The sequence below is a fragment of the Dermacentor albipictus genome, unplaced genomic scaffold (genome assembly GCF_038994185.2).
Source record: "Dermacentor albipictus isolate Rhodes 1998 colony unplaced genomic scaffold, USDA_Dalb.pri_finalv2 scaffold_27, whole genome shotgun sequence".
NCBI classification, from domain to species: Eukaryota; Metazoa; Arthropoda; class Arachnida; order Ixodida; family Ixodidae; genus Dermacentor; species Dermacentor albipictus.
In genome coordinates, this window is record NW_027225581.1 from 4,140,351 (window position 1) to 4,159,088 (window position 18,738).

General features: G+C 45.3%; 1 long non-coding RNA gene and 1 pseudogene across 1 annotated transcript in view; one reads left to right on the plus strand and one right to left on the minus strand.

Moving 5' to 3' along the window:
• The window catches only part of LOC139052583 (uncharacterized), a 118,794-nt gene that overhangs the window by 36,095 nt on the left and 63,961 nt on the right, over positions 1 to 18,738 (minus strand). The window lies entirely within an intron of this gene.
• LOC139052585 (uncharacterized) overlaps positions 6,277 to 18,738 on the plus strand; it is a 51,648-nt pseudogene continuing 39,186 nt past the window's right edge.

Below are 18,738 nucleotides of genomic sequence, written 5' to 3' on the forward strand. Positions count from 1 at the left end.
GAACAGCTCTCTGCGATATTTAATGAGATGTGCCATTCAGGCAAACTTCCCATAGAATGGAAGATGGCCAAAACGGTCTCAATACCGAAACCCGTTTCTGCAACCTTCGAACATCTGCGCGTCTTCTGTGTTCGGGCTGTGTTCGAGTATGTTCCCTTTGTGGGAGTTTTATACTTTGTGCCTGTGCATGTCACGGTTGATAAGTTTAGATGCCAAGGGCAAGGAAGGCCTTGAACAAACGTAAATTTCACGGTAGCTAATACACTTGCCTTGAAAAAGCAAGCAGGTGCACGCAACGTGGCGAGATGCCAAATGCAGAACCCACCAGCTTGCCTGCATCTGTCTTGGTGGAGATCAAACCTGTTTATCAGCTATCGCAAGCTGAGCTCCTGGAGACGTGCTTTCATGGGCAAACTCAAAACGCAAATCAGTCGTTCACCCATGTTTGAGAATGCGCACCAAAGAACACGTTTGTTGAGCTCCAGACTCTAAGGATAGCAGCTCCAGATGCTGTCATTTCATTCAATGATGGCAGCATTACACGAGCCTGCATTTTGAAGTCATGTGGATTGAACCCTGGGTGCAACACCATCAAGTGGCTGAGGGAATTAGACCACAAGCGAATGTAATTTGCGGACTGAGCAGCACAACTCACAAAAGAAGCAAGGCAAGCAAAACGACAAGCCGAAAAGCAGAAAAATGACTTCAACCGAGACTAACTAATGATCTGATGCTCACATAAACTAATGATCTGATGCTCTCGGTGCAAATAAAAATTGCTTTTCACCTCTTCTTTTACTTTAGGCTTTATTATGTCAAAATGTGTTTTTTAATAGAAAGGTACCATTATTTCTTATTCTTTGAAGATAGACGGCTGGTTCTTTTTTTCAACCGTCTACACAAGCATTGGCAGCTACTTAACGAGAATTAAACAATTAGATGCAGATGTTTCTTCATTACAAATCTTTAAATACACAAAAAAGCAAAAACTTATATACTAGACTTAACATTTTGATTAAAATGTGAGTTTCAACATATTCTGATGTCTAGTTTAGTTAAAAGTGCACAAAATTTGGAACATGATGCATATTACCAGGGTACTGCTATTGGTTAGCGAGAATTATGTTCAACAAGGCGAAAAACACATGAGAACTATAGAGCTTACCCTGTGTTTTTAAGTAAAATGCACATGTCTCACCATTACTACCACGCTTAGATAACATGGGTCAAGTCATCGTTTCACACCTACTTCAATATTGCTTCCAGTGGAGTGGGCTTGGTGGCACCGGAGAGACAAGAATGGTAAACCCTGTCTTGCTGTTTGCATAGGTGCTGCTATGTTTGGCGACAGAACAGGCCGATAATGATTTTGCTCCGTTGGAACATGCTGCTTGGTGTTTGGACGTGTGCAAGCTTCATGAAATCTACAGAACTACGGAACGGGCAATTGTCGCCGAAGGTGCATCGACAGCGAAGGCCCTAGGATCATTGATATCAACACAGGGGGTGGTTTCTTCTAGCCAGGATGCTATCTGTGCCGCCAGTAGGCTTGGTGACATCGGAGAGACAAGAATGGTAAACGCTGTCTTGCTGCTTGCACAGGTTGGTGCGAAACGTTACTCTGATTATTCGAGATGACTGTCATCTTGTAGTGCTGCAGAGGCCACAGGCAATCAGTGTACTTGTTGCCGATTGTTGGGAGGTCAATGTATTGTCACTAGCGTGTAGTGCAGATGTGAAAAGAAACGCTCTCAAACGCAGGAACTGCTCTTACAGCTGATAGAAGGGTAAAGCAAAATCAAAGCAGAAATAATGGAAATGAAACAAAAAATTGTTAGTGCTGATATGGCTTTGTCCCAGATACCTGAACCGGTAAAAAGGGTAGAAGTGACTGAAACAGAACTGTTAACTCTGCGATCCGCTATGGCGAACTTGATAAAAAAGGTTGACCAAACAGAGAATCGCAGCAGAAGTAATAACATTGTAATCAAAGGCGTTCAAGATGCGCAGAATGAGACAGAGCAAACTTTGAAGCAGGAGGTTGTAGTGGGAATTCTGCAGGGGAAACTGAATCTACCAGTTACAAGTGTCGAACGTATAGTACATCGAATTGGAAAACCTTCAAATGGACCAAGACCCGTCATTCTGCGCCTGGGAAGACACATAGAAAAAAGGACAAACTATGCAATCACAATAGCTCAGGGGCCACATATTTTTATCAATGAGGACTTCTCGCATGATGCAAGAAGGAAAAGACAATGCCTCTGGAACAGCGCATTGGAAAACAGAAAAACAAAAGAGAAGGTCGCACTGCTGTATGATTAAATGAAGATAAACGGAGTGATGTACGCATGGGGTGAAGCCACAAACCAACACTATTGGGTGACAGCCTGTGTAATACAGGTGCAAGAACCATTGCTTCCTTAAATGACTGACATGTGAATTCGGGCAAGGTTCGGCTACTGAACATCAATGCCTGTAGCCTTGTTAATGAGGCTGTAGACCTGGAGCACGTTTTATTCAAGCCTCATCCAGATATAGTATTTGTAATAGAAACGTGGCTATGTGAGGGTGTCCGAGATGGTGAAATATGCCCTCTGGGATATAATGTTATCAGAAATGACCGCAGTAACAGGGGTGGGGGCGGGGCGTTGCTATCTTTCTGGTATGCAGCCTTAAATACACGGTCCTTTACAAACCGTCCGACATTGAAGCAATGTGTTGCAAAATTCTTGGGACGCCCCGACTTGATTGTGGGATGCGTACATCACGCTCCGGGAAGTACTCCCGCCGGTATTGATGCACTGAATAAGAAACTGCACGATTTACGCGTTCAGAACAAAAACGTTATCATAGCGGGGGATTTCAATGTTCCAGACGTTGAATGGGGCGAAATGGAAACGGGTACGCGAGAGCGTGATGCAGGCTCAGCAATTATAGATATGTGCTCTTCACATGGACTTACACAAGTAGTCTGTAACTTTACTAGGGTCTGCGATAATAGCAAATATGTTCTTGACCTCTTTTTATTTTAATTCATAGCATTGTATCAAGATACTATAGAGTTGACATTCTGCCTGGGATCTGGGATCACTCAATTGTAAGGTTGTCTTTAATTAAAAGTTCCTTTTCAAGGGTCCCTAGACTTGTTTCATATTAGACAGTTTAATGAAGCTGAGATACTTCAATAATAGATGAACTAGCCTTTTGTTTTGAGAAGTTTGAAAAATTAAGTCAAGATGAATCTGTGCATATCGATGAGTTGTGGTTAAAATTTAAGAGAACGGTTCACAAATGTGTAAGCCGCTATGTTCTTCTCAAATGTGAAACAAAACAAATGCACAGCCCATGGATTATGAGAGAGATAATACAACAGAAAAGAAAAGTGGCAAGGCGTAAGGCACTTTATAAGCGTTCACATGATTCAGCTCTTCATTATGATATGTCCAACTTAAGTAAATAGCTAAAGTTAATGATGAAGGAATCTAAGGACAAGTACTATGGTGTAAGTATGGATACTTTTCTACACGAATAACCCCAAACGTTTTGGAGGCATCTGGCTCCAACTAAGAGGGCAGTCACTAAAATAAGCACGAACAGGGACTTATTGAGGATAAAGGTCATACAGCAGACACCTTCAATAACTTTTTTGCTAGTGTCTTCACCAGTGATGATGGAAAGAAGTCAAAATTTGAGGCACGCCAACAGCTACCAGTTGTAGAGGAACTGCGGGTAACGTGTGAAGGAGTATTAAACTTGCTACTGAACCTAAATACTACAAAGAAATCGGCAGGTCGTGATGAGATACCAAATTTGTTTTTAAGGAGGTATGCTGAATGGACTGCAAAGTACCTCTTCATTATCTTCACGAAGTCACTACGGTCAAGTACACTTCCTGAAGAATGGAAAATGAGTAAGTTATACCCATATTTAAAGACGGTGACACGTCTACTGGCAATTACAGGCCCATTGCGCTAGCGTCAGGCTGTGGTAAAGTGTTAGAACATATTGTTTATAAGAACATTCTGCTGTTTTCGTCACAGAACGAAATTCTTAGTAACTATCAACATGGGTTTCGCGAGGGCTTGTCAACCATGACACAATTACTATAAAGTGTTCACGATTTTACCAAAGTTATCAATGCCAAGGGACAAATGCATCTGATCTTTCTCGTGTTCAAAAAGGCCTCTGATAAGGTTAATCAAAGAAAATTCATTAAATTAAAGGATATTTGAGGAGATACAGGTGTAGTCAAATGACTGGAGGGCTTTTTTTACTGATCGCCGGCAGTTCGTCAGTAATGATGAAAATAGGTCCGGGGTCTGTGACGTAAAATCAGGCATGCCTCAATGTTCAGTTCTTGGACCTGCGTTGCTCCTGGTATACATTAAGTATTCGAAGAATCGGCCACAGTTACAGCAAGGTTATTCGCAGATGACTGTGTCATATATACAGAAGTGAAATCTATTAGTGACCAGATACTCTTAAATAACTTCTTAGGAAAAGTGCGCCAATAGAACGACACATGGCAGAGGTCTCTTAACCCAGCGAAGACCATGTATGACCATCACACACAAGCATGAGCCCCTGCCATTCAAATACACTCAACAAGGTGAACCACTTCATCACATAACCGAGTACAAATATCTCGGAATTTTAATAACATCTGACTTTAGTTGGGCACCCCAAATTATAAACTAGTAGGGAAAGTCAACCAGAGATTTGGTTATATTTGACGTGTCCTTAAACTTGCTTCTCCAGCCACGAAACTAACTGCTTAAAAAGTGCTTGTGGGCCAATATTAGAGTATGCATGTGAAGTGTGGGATCCATATTTGAAAGATTAACTGTCAAAACTGGAGCAAGTTCAAAGACATGCATTGCGGTTTATTTATTACTGATACCGTCGGCAAGATGCCGTAACAACACCTTACGCGAGGGCAAACCTGCCCCTACTTAATATCAGGAGGAAGGAAAGACGACTTAGCTTTTTCTATTTAATCATAAATGAGCTGCTACTTGTTGATAAGTCTCACTACATAAATGAACCTAAGACCCGCATAGTGCGAAATAAACATAGTAGAGGCGTTAAAGAAAATCGATTTCACAAGAATTGCTACAAATACTAATTCTTCCTTTCGACAGCACGTGATTGGAATTGTCTGCCTGCAAACAATGTAAACGCAGGGACTCGTGAGCAGTTTTCTGCAATTGTGTCCAAATATTTTCAACAATAGGGCACACAATAGGGCACGCTGTATCGCTGTGTTCTATTGTTCCGTTCACTGCTTGCTGTATGTTGATGTATTGTTACTGTGGTATCCTGTGTTAACTTCTGGTTTCGGTTTTGAGTCTTTACATCAGGGCGCCACTCAGCGCCAAACGCTGCAAGTTGCCGCCTGTAAGTTGCCTCCTCAGTAATAAACATGCATTCTTGGTCTGGTCCGCGACTGAAGCAGTCCGGCTCTTTCTAGCGGCGTTGCGCGCCCCGGCCGTTTAGGCCTCATGCCGTAAACTTTTCATCCGGCCGCCCCGTCGAAGCTAGAACAAACTGGCGACGAGGTAAACCATTACTCTGCTTCCTATGTGCCCTTGCCATACTACTACTGCTTCTCCTCCTGCTACCGGCATGCAAGACGCCGCAACTACGTCTCCTCCGTCCGCCGCAACTCCTCCGCCTTTGTTTTCAGTGCCCGGCATCGCGTTCGACCCCACATGCCGCCTTTCCTGGCGCTACCCGGCACTCCTGCGGTACCGTGGCTCACATGGAACAGTACTTTTGCACGTTTCTCGAGGCAACCGGAGGCGAGGCACTACAAGACGTGAGGAAGAAAGCCATTTTACTGAGCAATTTAGGCTTCGAGCGGCAGCGTCTCTACTACGACCTCGCGTCGCAAACGGACCAGACGGCCGCTACATTCGAAGACATTCTTCACATCTTCGACCAGCACTACGAAGAAAGCTCCAATCCCCTGGTGCACCGCATTATCTTCCGGGACAGGAAGCAACTTCCTAGGGGAAACCTTCCAGGACTTCGTCACCGCGCTACAAAGACTAGCGCCTGCTTGTGCATTCGGCGCTTGGCACGATGAGTCTCTTCGCGACCGAATCCTCCAAGGCGTTGCATCAAAAAGAGTACGAGAACGGCTACTATACGAAGGATCGTCCCTCACGCTTAAGAAAGCCGAGGAAATTGGACGAAGCGTAGAGCAAGTCGGTAAGGAACTTCAAGTCTTCAGCAGCTCGTCTATTCAGCGCGTCTCGACGCAACGCCAAGATGGTGTCGCCAGCCATCTCCTTCCTTGCCGGGGCGCGCAAGATGGCGGTCCCCGCCCCCCTTCTCCCTCAACCCGGCGGCTTCAAGATGGCACTCGGCGGCATGGCGGAAAGTGGCGACCTGGGGAGGCCGGCCAACAAGGCGGGCGGCATGAACTCCGCGAAGCCAGTCGAGACATTGCGAGCCATTACTACCGATGTGGTTCACCTCACCACATCGCATCTGATCCAGGCTGTCCAGCCCAAGCATGTTTCCTGCCGTGCGTGCGGAAAAGTAGGACATTTCGCTTCGGTTTGCCGTTCGAGGAACCAAAAGCATCGACAGTCCCCTGCTCGTACGCAGCTTGATTTCGCTACATGCCAACAGGTGTCAGGAGTTCCAGCTGACCCCAGCGTTCAGTTTCCGTCTCTCCCACACAACCCTCCCCCGGAGTTCGCCCAGCCGTACTCAGGACAATCGGGACTTGTAAAGGACTTCATCCACGATGTTCATCTTCGAGCTTCAATGCAACCAGTCTCAGCGAAACTGCGTCCTCAACCTCGGGTTCTCCGTGAGCAAGCCTGTGCTGCAAACGGTATTTCGCCGCTGGAAAACAAAGTTCAGTCAGTTGTTGAGGCACCGCAGCCAACTGACAAGAAGTCGCTGCATTCATTTCTTGGTGTCACGCGATACTACGCTAAACTGATCCCGCAGTACGCTGAATTGGTAGAGCCGCTTAGGAAACTGCTAAAGCAAGGACAACCGTTTGTCTGGGATCAGGATACAGAGTATAGCTTCCAGACTATTAAGGAGGTAATTGCATGCGAATTCAGCTCTTACGCCAAAAGTGTTAAGACATACGTGGACCGTCGTCGAGCATCAAAATGCCCTCAATTTCATCCAGGAGATCTTGTCCGAGTACGTAACTCGAGAAAGTCAAATCCTAAATACTCGGGACCATTTAAGATTTACCGTAGGGTAGGTCACAATACTTTCACGCTTGAAAATGGCAAATGATGGAATGCATCCAAACTTGTGAAATGCCCTGCACTACAGGATTTTCTTGGAAAATTCACTGAAAAGAGTCGCTCCAGTGGCTACCCTTCCCTTGATGATTGTCTCCCACCTTTTCTTCCACTTACTACTGGTATAGGGGATACATTACGTTTCTTGTAGTGTAATCGTGCAGTACGCACATCATTACTACGATGCTGACCGCCATACTAATTTGTCTTTCATGCCAAAAAGTTCTTAACATTAAAAGTCGTTAGCACTCTTACGGGGGGCGGGAATATAGAGTGTAAAGTGCTTTTACGCACAATGCCTAATCCACGACAGCCACAGAGACCATCTCGAGTCAGGCTCAGGGTGAATGAGCCACCCATCAGTGCTGTCCCAGGGGGCACACGGGTGTTTGTTACTGTATACTTCTGTACTTTGTGAATTTTTTGTGTGTTCTCTGTGTGTGCAAGGCTGCATCTCATCGTCCTCCCAAGACGGGTACTGAAACTGCAGAACTGGAGTGCAATATTTCATATTCAGTTTATGTTGTGCGTTTCTTTAAATGGGGAAGTCAAAGATACCATTTTCGATTGTGTAAAGATGTCATCACTAGTCATGTGTGTTACAGTGCTAACATGTGTTCTTTGACTCGTGACTTACTTCTGTTGCGAGGAGAGCGAGTAGAACATTTTTTCCTTTCAAGGGAGAGGTGATGTGGTATCCTGTGTTAACTTCTGGTTTCGGTTTTGGGTCTTTACATCAGGGCGCCACTCAGCGCCAAACGCTGTAAGTTGCCTCCTCAGAAATAAACGTGCATTCTTTGTCTGGTCGCCGACTGAAGCAGTCCGGCTCTTTCTTGCGGCGTTGCGCACCCCGGCCGTTTAGGCCTCATGCCGTAAACCTTTGATCCGGCGGCCCCGTCGAAGCTACAACAGTTACCACTCCTGTCTTGGTCCTGTGGACCGACAGTTAATGCAAATAAAAAAAATACCTTTGCTGTAACTTGTTTTACATCTAGAAATGTCTCTTTTTACCGTGAAATGCAAAATGAAGTCCAAGAGTGTTGCATCTGGACTGTAAAACGGGTAAGTGGATTGTTGTGATGCTTTGGGGAATGGTAAAGGTAAAAAAAATGACTGTCCTTTGACATGGAACCTGACATGGTTGGAGTCAGGGGTAGGAATGCAATGCAAGCGATCTTTAAGTAGGTGTTAAAATATGGCTTGACTCATGTCATGTAGACGTGGTAGGAAGGGGGGGGACACGTACATTTTACATTTAGGGGGGCATGTAAAAATAAAATAAAATAGCCAAATAATATTAGGAAGGATTCAGAGCACCGGTCTGTCTTTATTAAACAACCTTCTTATAAAGATTGTGCAGTTAAACAATACCTCTTCAGAATAACACACTTTACTTTGAAAGAAAAGTCTCGCAAACATTTCCGAAAAGTGAACCGATATTCAAGCCCACTACTACAGGCTTCAAGCAAATAACCTGAACTTGACATTACAAGCTTATCTCACACAAAAAAGAAGTGTAGCTACTAAAAAAAAGGAGAATGACACTGAAAATGACCGTTTAAATTTTTATGCGCGCAAACCATCGCGTTAAGAATATCATGAGCTTGCAAAACAATCTAAGCAAGGTTCGTAACTTGCTTATTAAAATGATCTCTAGTCTCGGAGATCTTTAAAATGCTTACCCAAACACTAAAGTAAAGAAACAGCTGTTTTCACAAAACCTGTATTGACATTTTTCATTCAGAACAGCCTACGGTGGTGGCACATTTTTAAGCTGTACTCGAGGCAGGCTGTTATATGTTAGAGGCATGCGGTGCAACAAGAAAGGAAGAGGATGATGTGTACGATCGATCCGAATGGCACGAGCCATCGAGGCGCGTGACCTGAGCTGTGATTGGGAAAGAAGCGACGCTGAGCTGGCATTATCGACGTGGCTCTGGACCAAGAAGGTTGGAGTGCTAGCATCGCACTGCCGATGGGAGACATGGAGGTTCAGTCAAGCTCGTGACGCTCGCGATTTAGGGTGTGGCCGTCGACCTCGGCGACGTTCGAGTGAGGCTCCTTGGACCTGCTGCAGCATCTCACGGCAGTGCCGCGCACTCCAGGAAGGATCCCCCTTCAGAGGCAGACCAGCACGTACGATAGTCTCCGAGGCGTCTCGACAGCACGCGAAGAAATAGAGGCAAAACCCGGCATTGAGGCCGGGGTGCATCGTCACCGACGAAGTTTGGGACACCGGCATCAAAGATGGTCACGTTGACTAGCCGACATCAATGCAGTAACTTCTACGGCGTCGGTGATGACGAAGATCTGACACGCACCGGACTCGGAGGATACGTACCATGTCAAAAGTCTGTAAAAACGATCATTTCTGTTAGTGTGCAGCCATAGGCTAGGGTTGGCGGACTTTCGCGTAGAAGGCACTAAGGACTGATGTAGCCGGCAATTCGGACGTGTTTAGTGACTACTAAGTCGATAGCCCAAGTGCTAAATCTTCATTGTGTTCATCTTCATAAATCTTCATTCGCGCGGTCAGGTTTCCCTGCAACCGCGAGGAAAAGCCAACTTCTGGGGGCGCTTTTCCGCCGCTCAACGTTCGATATATCGAGAGTTGGTGCTATATTTGTTTGATGTAAATGTTTTTCTGCTATATATACTCACTGTAGCTATACCGTGCCCAGAAATCGTTCGATATATAGAATAATTCGATGTAAGCGGGTTCAATATAGTGGGGTTCAACTGTAGTACCAAACCTCTGACAGCATTGGAGGTTGTAACCATTAAGGAATTAAATATAATGGCTGCAGAATTAAGAGTTACAGAACAAGGACGAGTCAATACGAAAGTGTGAACAAAAGATAGGGGAACTGGTGTGAAAGAAAAGGAATAGGACAGTAGTGGAGTTTATAAAGAAGAATAACCTATTATACCGGAAGTATGTGTTTAGTTCAGGTAGGGAACTACTACAGTTGATGGTCCCGAAGGAACTCAGGGATACAGTACTGAAAATAGGGCACGATAGTGTAATGACAGGTCCCCAAGGAATAAAGAACCCAATAGAAAGGATGACAGGAAAGTTATTTTAGATTGGAATGCAAAGTGACGTGAAACGGTATGTGAAATCATGTGATGTATGCCAAAATACAGTGGCTAAGGGTCATGTAAAAAATGAATGAAGAGAGAAGTTAAGAGAATTGATTCACAAGTTCGAGTAAGCGTTTTCAGATCTCCCCAGACCGACAGAAGTAGTGCGGTGCGAGCTACAGTAGTAGTAGGGCGGATTTCACGAGTAGGACGTTCGAGTGATGAAATGTCAAGAGTATAACGCGTATGAACAAGTGCACACATGTAAAGCGGTCGGAACGATGAAGTCGCAAACGTTGTGAACTGTGCATGTGGTGAAATGTGCATGACAGTGTGGTGATGTGTTGTGAGCTGCTACGACGCAAGAAAAAGCACCTAAGTCACAGCGGAAGAGTCAAATTTTCCACCAAGAAGACCGACAGAAGGCAGCTTTTTGGAAAAAACTCCTGAAAAGGGGACCCATGCCATATGTAAGAGGCATGCGGCGTAACAAGAAAGGAAGAGGACGATGTGCGTGGATCGGTCCCAACGGCATGAGCCCTCGAGGCGCGTGACCCAAGCTGTGATCGCGCGAGAAGCGGCACTGAGCTGGCATTATCGACGTGGCTCTGTGCCAAAGTTGGAGCGTCAGCTTCAACTTTGGCTTCTAAATAAGCCGCTTGTTTGGGCATCACAGTCAGTGTCGGGCACACATGTCGCTGTCCGGGTGGCGCGCTCCTGCATCAGGAGAAACACTTAAAGAGTGTGCACTATGCCAATTTGGGGTGCTTGTTTGCCTGTAACAATCAGTGTCGGCCACTCCTGTCACCGTCTGGGTGGCACTCCTGCCTTTGAGGGAAACACCCAAGAATGCACAAGGCCGATTGGCGCGCAACAGTGCGTACGGTTTCGCTACATTTTGCATGTTTCTCGTGGCAATTCAGACATTCCTAGGCTTGCACGCACAGATGCATGCAAAAATACTGCTGGCCGATGGAGGCTTCAAGAGAGAACCTTGGATTACAACAAAAGTGTCCTGCCAGGAGAAACATAGTTCTTACCTATCCTAGCGATGAGCAGCTGGTCGCTCTGAAAAATCCGAAAAATAACGAAGTACTGCGTAAGTTGAAGTGCAGGGGAAATGTTAGCACCAGTGTTACACTCGCTACCGAAAACAGGTCATCAAAAACATTGAAGACAGCCTGTATATTTTGAATATTTGCTAGAGCTTCAGGTGTATTACGGAGAATAAAAGCACTACAATGTTGTATGGAGTGTCGGGTGATCTGGCACCTCAGAAAATTTCGTAATGGTACTGCGGCTGCATGTGTGAACGTAAGAGTCTCAATGCTTTAAACACTGTAACAAAGTAAACTTAATGTGTATTTGGTTTCTAATCAGAAACACATTAGCTAACAGTGTAAGCAGTTATATAAGTTAACATTTTTGACATAATCTTTATTTTCACTGTTGATACTAATGAAAAGTCGGTATTTGCTTTAACATTTATATACTGAAACCTACTACGCTTACAAAACCTGAATGTGTGCTTTCGTGTATTCTGTAATATTATCAGTTCTTTTTCTGTTCTTTTTATCAGTTCTTTATCAGTTCTTTTCTTTGTGGCGTTATATATATGGAGAAAAGGGTCCTTTCATTTATAATTTTATGTTAGTACAAACATTTGGTAAGCAGAAATGAGTTCATTGCAAAGTTGTTCCCTCCGACCACCGAGGGCCCCAGGAGGATTCTCTAAAGTTTCGTCACCACAGGTGAGCCGCTTACCCTAACCGGCGGCGGGAGCCGCTCGCTTCGCCGACGGGAATTCCCGCGACGGCACTTGGCCTAACCATGGTGAACGAAGCGACTACGATCGTTGACCCCCTCCATACAACTTCCGGAGGACACGAAGAAGAACGCATGGACCAGACTACCGAAACGGTGAGCCAAGAAACTCTGTACCATAACACCGTGAGAGAACATCTCAATTGGCAATCAGTATGAACACAAAAGCAACGCAAGCAAGAAGCCTTGGAGGGGCGACGCGGTAGTGTGAAGCCCCAAGACACCGCAACTACCTCTAAGACACCAACAACGCGGAGAGTTGCTAGACCTCCACCGCTTCCGAAAAATGACTACAAAATAATCATTCGTCCAAATCAAGGTCTGCTATTAAGAAACGTGCTCACTCATACACTTGAACGAGCGATCATCTACGCGTGCCACAACGAGTTCACGGATGACAAATTCATACTGAGAACCAACCCGGGATCCAACATAGCCATCCTATCGACCCAGTACGAAGAGGTTGCCGAAAAAGCAAGACACATCCACACCTTAACACTTAGCGGCAGAAATCACGCAGTGCGCGCATACACCGCCCAAGGAGAAGGCGCCCGCAGAGGTGTGGTACATGGAATACAGTTGCACACAACCACCGAAACCCTCATGGCCCACCTCAGAGTGAGAACACAAGGCGTGGAAATCCTTACAGCCAGCATGATCAGTGCCACTCAAAGTGCAGCGCTGACCTTTATTGGTCCCCATCTACCAAGATTTGTGTACTACTATGGAGGTGAACTCCGTTGCTATCTATTAGACCGACGCTCCAAGTCTGCAAGATCTGCAGGGAAAAGGGCCACCATACCGACGTGTGCCCAAACCCAGACAGACCCATCTGTAGTGTGCGGACTGCTTAATCCAACAGACGGACACAAATGCGAGATAAACTGCGCCTCGTGCGGGAAGGCCCGCCCAACCGGTGACCATTCGTGCAAGCAGCGACTCAAACCGGTTCGACCCCGACCCACACCATCATCAGCCCTGATGAAGTCGAAAGCCCCACGATGGTTCGCCTCGGAAGACGAAGAGACCTACAGGGCGGACACTCGCGGCCGGCCGGTCAATACTGAGGATCGCTCATGCTCCAAATCCCGCTCCCGGTCAGCGAGCCGCGAGCATCGGGCACCACCGACACCCAAAAGGAACCCATCGCCTCCGGCAAGGAAGCAGAAGCCTTCACACGAGGTAAGCTGGGAGGAAGTCGTTTCTCCCAAACCACAAAATACATCCACACCGATCACACAAAATCCAGAATACCAGAGAGTCATTGAGGAAAATAGACAGCAAAAACAGCGCCTAACCAACTACGAGAACAAAGTCGAAACTTTAATGAAAAGAGTGGCCATGCTTGAAACGGCACACGCTGCGACCTGTGAGCGATCGCCACAATCTCAATTACCACAGCTAAGCACTCTCACCGGACATCCGCCACTACAAACACAACTGCCCCCCTCCCCCCAAACAACACAGCCAAAGCAGCGCACTCATCGTCTGAGAGCAACCTGGTAACCCAGGACCAATTGCAACAAGTATTGCAACAATCACAACAACAAATAATACAACAAATATAGCAACAATTTCAACAGTCTCTTGCGGAATTCCAAGAATTAAAGAAATACGTTAATGAATCCCTAACCAAGGAACCCAAGCGTAAACGAAAAAGTAGTAAAATACCCTCTCAGACAGGTGACGGTAGCATGCTAACTTCCGACACAGACAGCACAATACACTCTAAGTCCCATCATGGCCCGTAAACCTCATATGGAAACCGAAAGCATCACGATCTGGACTTGGAACTGTAGGTACATTAAAAGCAACCACGCATCCCTCTCGCTATACGTGCAGGTGGCTCTAGTACCCCCGGATATTATCTGCCTGCAAGAGGCGGGAGAGCAACCGAAGCGAATTATGGGGTATAAAATACAGTACGACCCCAGCTACCGTAGAGTGGCCATGCTCGTCCGCAAAGATTTGGCAACAACCCTCACAGTGCTCCCCGGTGAGGAAATCCCACATCTCATCACCATGACATGGCCTGTCAAGAAGGGAAGACCTAAACAAGTCGTATGCAACGTATATAGTCCCCCCCCCCCCGCGACAGAAAGGCTGACTTCGCGTCATTGTTCCGGCACCTACAGGGAATGCTGGAACACCGCAATCGCCTAATTATAACCGGAGATTTCAATTCAAAGCACAACACGCGGGGCTAGTCGAAAGCAGACACCAAGGGCACCAAGCTCCTAGAAGCCATAGAGCGCCACGAATACACTCTAATTACTGTACCAGGTACACACCTACTCGAATAGGAAACAGCGCCAGCAGGGACACGACCCCTGATCTCACCATCATTAACAATGCCGTGGGAACAAGCTGGAGGGTCCTAGACGACTCGCTGGGTAGTGATCACTACATTATCGAAATCACCAGCGCCTCGGCCAAACTACGCCGACCCCTAGGGAAAGCCAAAATTACAAATTGGCCTTAGTTTAGGGAGAAGCAACAGCTCGATTTGGAAACAAGTCCGCCCTTCCCGGAACATCAAGGCTGCTTGACCACGACCAAGGAGTGGGCCCAACGCATCAAAGAACTATATGACGCCAACACTAAAGTGTACCGAACCGATACCGACACGCCGGCAATCGACAACCATCTGATACACTTATGGGAAGCATGCAGAGGCCTCACAAAAAGATGGTGCAAACAGAAGCTAAATCGCAAACTTAGACTTAGGATATCAAACGTCACAAAACAGGCTAGCAATGATGCCCTGAAGGTTCATAGGGACAATTGGCACACGTTCTGCGATTCGCTTAAAGGCACACTAAGCACCAAAAAGACGTGGAACATACTCCGCACCATCATCGATCCTTCAAATACGAAAACAGAAACAAACACAACCCTGCAAAAACTCGTTGGCGAATATCCGGGAACCCAGGATGAACTCTTACAGGAACTACAGCAAACATACACGGGAATCCGGACCGGGCATCCGAAATTATACCCTCAATATCCGGGACCTCCGAACGAGATACTTGAAGCACCCATCACGTATGTGGAGGTATACGCGGCAGCACAGCGCTTCAAGAAAAACACGGCACCGGGTCTCGACGAGATCACTAACGCCATTTTGAGAAACCTAAGTGATGAAACCCTGCGAGCCTTTACAAAGCAGCTGAACGAAGAAATATGGACACCGGGTGGAACATTACCCGAGGAATGAACTACAGCTAAAAAAAAAGGTATTTTCACAGGAAATTTAACCCGCGTAATGATCGCACCCCTGAATTTGCATCAATGTTTTAGACAAAAAAGTGTGATCATCATGCAAACACATATAGTATTAATCCACACAAGAGAAGATGACAAGCATTCCATACTATATCAGTTGGTCAGTTATTCAGACTTTTTGCGCATTTATTTACCTTGAGTCTGGTGACTTGCGTCTGCTATATTGTCTGCTATGTGTAGATGGTAAGCTACACATATGTCCTATGGCAAAGGATATTTTGGTGCTTATAGATATATGCTTGCGTTTTTCAGGTTGCCTTGAAATTTTACCCAAGCTGTGCCACACAGTTGGGCCAGGCCCCTTAGGAACAATGCATAACCAGGCTTCACGCATCGTCAAATGAGTCCAGAGATAAGGCAATATGCTGTGCAACCAGCCTGAAAGCTTTGGTGACCCCTCCACATGCTTCACTAATTTCACAGCTGCACCTTGGCTGCCACCTATCTAAACAACATCAGCAGCTGTGATGACTTACCAAGCCATGAGCGAATACTGGGGTGCAGTGTTCCCTGCACTTGACATTCTATTTGTCTGTTAGGATACTTAGCAAATACTCCTGTTATTATATGTATCTTTACAGGGTGTCTACCAACCAGGAAAACCGAAAATTCCGAGGGATTTTTGAGAATCTGAATATACTCAGGGAAACTAAGGGAATTCGTACTTCTATCAGGGAAGATTAGGTCTAACTTTACTGAAAGGGAATGAAAATTGCACTAATGCTGGCTTGAGTAACCGAGCAATCGTAACAAATCGTTTCTGACACCGTGTCGTCGGCTGGAGGAGTTTCCAGTGTACAGACAAGGACAGATTTTCTGCATGCCCAATTTTTGGGATATGCCCGATAATGCAGAAGGCTTGGCGGCACCACCAAGGTATAATCAAGGTATAAGAACATTTGAAATTTTGGACGCAAGATCCCTTCGCCATCTAAAATTCTGGACTTCTTACCGTGATTGCAGGTCAGAAATGGCATTGATCAAAGCCACTACCAGCGCTACTGCAAAGAAATCCGCTGGCAGCCGCCATGGCGGAGCCAAAACGGCGGCAAAGCCAGGCCTAGCTGCTTCAACGTTCGCTATTAAGCTTTTTGCCATTCGGTGCCATGTTTTTCATTGAAAGGATTCACCGCTGTCAGCAATGGCACTGACACTATTTTTGTCGTCTTTGCGATTGGCATCAAAGCTCAGAATGCACGACACTTTGCATAATACCGGTTTCCAAAAGTCAGCTCCGCTGCACTACTGTGAAGCATTGCAGTGAAGCTTAACAAGCATAAGAAAGGGGCAACTGTCACGAGACAGTATGTATCCCTTAATTATACATGTTCCTGCTGTCTCCTGTCAAAGTATGAGTACCCATATGTCTAATAAGTGTACTGGCAGGTCTTCACAGCTTTTTCGCATGTGGCTATGGTGATTTCAGCCCCTAAGGGCACTAAAGGACATTCCTTCATTTTTCTCGAACATTTTCGCAGCCCTTAGGGAGTCTGAAAAAGCAGACGTTTACTGTACAACTTACTAAGAGGATGCTTCTACTACTCCATGGGGTGAAGACGTGGTGAAAGGAGAATGAAAACAGAAAGGATTGAGCCATTGAGGAATGAATGGGAAAGGAAGCGTGCCACCATTTCTTTGAAGGAGCTTGAGCTCAAAAAAACGAAGTGTAGGCTGGCGTCAAGATGCAGGTGTCCCTCATCGAAACCAAAATAAACTCCATAAAGTAGTGAAACACAACATTGAGGCATTGTCTGCAAGCTGAGAGTATGTCAGGACAGTTGAGGTTGACTTCCCAGCTGCAGAGAAAGAATGTAGCTTGCGACAAACTCGGGCCTTATATCAATGACCTTGCTATCAGTTGGTAGAAATAGCTCATATTCAATATTGTTTGCTTCTGTATGCATCTCCTTTTTATTCGTACTAGCTGAAATAGTTGACTCGATCTGCAGTGGGTTTTACCATTCCTTTAAAAGATATTTGATTTTCCGTGCATTTTAGCAACCTTTCTTTTCAGTTTTCCTTTTGAATGAAGTAGACACTGCTCTTTACTGAGTCATCAAACTGGATAAAGTCGTTTTTTTTAAATTTTCTAAGATGCTTATTAGAGGTGACAGCATCGGGCAACATAGTGTCAGCACATCTTGACATAAAGCAATGTTGTGTCACTCGGGCAATTTTGCAAAGGCACTCAGGAAAAACTCTCAGAAAGTTCAGGGAATTTGGAAATGTCAACTTGGTAGACACCCTGCTATAACCTAGTTTTCAATAGTTCCTTTCTATTATAATTATCAGCATCGACTCCTGCTATTATAATTTATATCCATCTTCATGCCCAGTTTTTCGTAGTTCTTTTGTGCTTGTGTATGTAATTGAGAGGTTCTTAATTCTTGTAATGCATAAAGGGAAAATACTGACTTGCAGCATTTTTTCCTCCTTTACTAATCTACAGCACTGCAAAATGTTCAAGAAATGTAACTTGACAAGGGCTCTGGTGCAGGATAATTTTAAGAGAAAAGTAGTGTACTTATTTCAAGTACCCTTTATTTTTGAAAGGGCAATACAGAAGCCCGAAAAAGAAAACGATATTTAAGGGGGACACTGGTCGTGGAACGTCCACGTCCGCCGCCAAGGTCTGTGAGTGGTGGCGCTGGCTAACACTCCCAGGGTTCTACTAGGACACATAAATACCCAAGAAAGTGGATGGGAAAACAGCACCGCGGTAGCTCAATTGGTAGAGCATCGCACGCGAAATGCGAAGGTTGTGGGTTCGGTTCCTACCTGCGGCAAGTTGTTTTTTCATCAACTTTAATTTCCATTTACTTATCGTTTCTCTATTTCATTTATTAAGCACAAGTAATTTCCCCTATGTTGTCCTTGGTGTCAGTATTTGTTCGCTTCTTATGATATGACTAATAAAAATCGGGCCCCTCGGTTAACCCCCTTTCTTCTCTTTTATCAGGGGTGTTACATAAGGGGTGGAGTACATCTTGCAACAACAATTCAATGTGATAACAAACGAAACTTTTGAAAAGTGGTAGATACCCTGTTTAAACAAATACATATTCGTCACAAATTGTCAATTAGAAGAAAAAAAGAACTGTTATTTTGGCCAAAGAGAAGAAGCAGCGGCAATGTACAATTCACAGTAACTACTGGTAGATTTCAAAAAAGGTAGATACATTGCATACAATCAAAAACACACGGTAGATGATGAATTTGTACAAGAAAAGGTAATTAATTAGACAAAATTGAAGCAACATCAGCA